Source organism: Cicer arietinum, chromosome 7 (assembly GCF_000331145.2).
Source record: "Cicer arietinum cultivar CDC Frontier isolate Library 1 chromosome 7, Cicar.CDCFrontier_v2.0, whole genome shotgun sequence".
Taxonomy (NCBI): Eukaryota; Viridiplantae; Streptophyta; class Magnoliopsida; order Fabales; family Fabaceae; genus Cicer; species Cicer arietinum.
Genome location: NC_021166.2, coordinates 24,961,340 through 24,964,213, shown reverse-complemented (window position 1 = coordinate 24,964,213; position 2,874 = coordinate 24,961,340). Strand labels below are relative to the sequence as shown.

Here is a 2,874-nt window from a genome sequence, read left to right as displayed (position 1 = left end):
GTGGTTGCAAACCAAACAAACAGTAAGTTGCTAAATATAACAGCAATGTTATAAATAAAAGCCAGTTAATACTAATGTTAGACAAACCAATTTCAAGCAATTACCTTATGTCTGATACTGATAAATAAGTATGATATGCAAAGGTGAACGAAAATGGCTTCCCATCACTGTTTTTTGTTCCGAATCCGAGAAGTTAACATTAAATCTCCTCCTGGTCCCAAAGCTACCCTCAGACGGTACTCAAAACTACATACAAATAGAAACACAAATAATATCAGAAAGAAATATAATATAATTATATAACAATTTGAACCAGGAATGAAGATATAAAGTTAAACAAATTGCTGGAGGTTTACTATAAATACCTGTGATTCCAGTTCTTTATGTCTTCTTCAGAGGGTTTAAGAATCAAATCAACAAAGGCTTTGCTCAAATTATTTGTAGGAAAAGGAGGAGGGTCATCGTCAATGGTCCAAAACCGATTTCTAGCAAATCAATGTTGGTCAAGGGTTCCATGGCTTCAAACTGTGAACAAATAGAAAATTTCCTTCATCATGTCATCTGGTATTGTTATGTTAATTTGACAACAACAAACACGAGTTTTGGAAGGTCATTAAGAAAATTGTAATGATTTTCAGAAATAGATCGTATAATTTTCATTTATATTTTAATTTCTATTGGTTTAGTTATTTTTAAACAATGAAACTGAACACAATACCTAATATCAAGATGTAAATAAGCAATAAAAATGCAAGAGTTAAACATGAACACAGTACCTAATATCCTAATTGAACATGAACAACAACCAAGTAACAGAGATTGGTTCGAGAAAGAAGCAGCCATTGTACTTTATTGTGTTTTTGTTTCACTACAACACTATTAACTACAACATTATGTAAACTTATCAGTAAGACTTTGGGCTTTTTCAGTAAGACTCCATTCAATGAAAATGGTTAGGGTTTTCAATACAAATTGGGGCTTTTTCAGTAAGACTCGATTTCATTAAAAATTGATTTCAGAAAATGAAAAGATATAAGAAAATTAGTCGATTCAGTGACGCCGACGGCAAAATGTTACTGAATCGGCGATTCAGTGACGGCAACGGCGAAATGTTACTCGTTTTCAGCACGATAATAAAGGAAGATAACTTACCTTAAGAGATAGCGATCATCACGGCGGCATCCAGAACGGTCGACGGAGCGGATTGCAATCTGGAGGAGGTGATTATCCACCGTTATTCAGTAATGTGGGTTGGCTTGGATTACTTAGTGTTTCGCGCGTAGGAGGGCTGGGCGCTTTGGGATGCGGAGGAACGAAGCAGCTCGAACGAGAAGGGCTTAGGGTTCGGACAAGAAGAAGGGAAGAAGCGCTTTGGGATGCGGAGGAGCGAAGTAGCTCGAACGAGAAGGGCTTTGGGATGCGGAGGAGCGAAGCAGCTCGAACGAGAAACCCAGCTCCCTAACCTAAGGCGGCACCGGGTTCAGACAAGAAGAAGGGACGGGTTCGGACAAGAAGAAGGGAAGAAAGGCTTAGGGTTCTCTGGTTGCATCTAAATGTAGGCTATCTTGCATACAATTTCTGGGTATTGGTTTTGCACTTAAACCTTCTTTTTAAAAAAATTCAACAGAAATTTCTTCTAAAAAATAGACATTACCTACGGATAAGTTGTAGTAAAAATAATACGAAACATTTTTATAAAATTTAAGTTAGGATTGTATTTTTTTTTTCTTTACCCACGGATTTTTTAATTTTACTTACGGAATTACCGTGGGAATTAATTAAAAAAAATTATTTTATACAACAATACACACGGGTTTTCCGTAGATAATAATTAATTTATCCACCGATTACGATCCGTGGCTAATTTTCCGTAGGTATAGAAATGTTTTCTTGTAGTGGAGAGGGCCATCCGTTAGATGGAGCCGCCCCTAAGGGAAAGGCCACCCTTAGGAGGAAAGGGCTATCAATGAGATAAAGCCGCCTCTTGGTTCTAAAAATTTGTATTGTTACTTGTTTGATTTTTATGATGATTTAAAGATTTGTTCATTTTGATTTTGTTTCGATATTAACTGGAGTTTTTAATATTTTTGTCAAACGATTAAATTATAAGTTTTAATGACTATATATGTGTATATATTTAAATTTAGAATTTTTCTAGACTTTTAAGTAATATTGTGTAACATAATTGCCGCCCGATTGTAAAATAGTTATTCGTGCCTTTGTGTTTCCCTTCTAATTGATGGTGGTTGTTGTCTCATCACTAAGTCTTTGTGACTTACCCCTTTATGTTGATTATTTTTTTCAGATTCGCAAGCAGCTGAGTAGGAATCTATTATTTGATTCAAGTCTCAACATACTTCTTTTTTGGTAGGCCTCTTTGATCGAGGATCATTTTTTGTAACATTTGTTGAGTCTATGTAAATTGCAGCTATTTTGGAGTCTAGAAAGTCTATTTAGTTTTTTTTTTGGGAAGTGTATTAAGCAATTTGATTATGTTATTTCAATTATGACTGGATTGAAAGCTGAACAGGGATTTTACAAAATTTGGGAATGTTGAAGTTACAGAGGATACTTTGTCGAAATTTCGAGAAAAAACATATATATATTTTTAAATGGTTAAAGAGCGATTTAGTTGTTTAATTGGTAAGTTAGTTGATAGGCTTGTCAGGCTAGGAGTATAGCTTGTGCGCCAGTCACGACATTAAATTTTTGGTTCGTGACAAAGTTGGTATCAGAGCCTGGTTATAGGTCCTAATAGTTGCAAAATAGGGTGATAATAGATTCTTGTTAGAAAATTGTGTACCCGGGCACAACTTACTTGCAAGTGCTGTTAGCACTCTATGAGAGTCTCATCTGTTGTCTGAATTTGTGTTT

The 2,874-nt window shown here is 35.2% G+C and overlaps 1 long non-coding RNA gene and 1 pseudogene across 1 annotated transcript in view; one reads left to right on the top strand and one right to left on the bottom strand.

The window, feature by feature from the left end:
• Nucleotides 1-843, bottom strand: part of LOC101508917 (putative glucose-6-phosphate 1-epimerase) — a 2,410-nt pseudogene extending 1,567 nt beyond the window's left edge.
• Nucleotides 1-2,613, top strand: part of LOC140921055 (uncharacterized) — a 5,495-nt gene extending 2,882 nt beyond the window's left edge. Inside the window, exon 2 of the long non-coding RNA XR_012163914.1 lies at nucleotides 2,306-2,613. This is a non-coding gene — a long non-coding RNA (uncharacterized lncRNA). The remainder of the gene's footprint in view (nucleotides 1-2,305) is intronic.
• The last annotated feature ends 261 nt before the right edge of the window (nucleotides 2,614-2,874 follow it).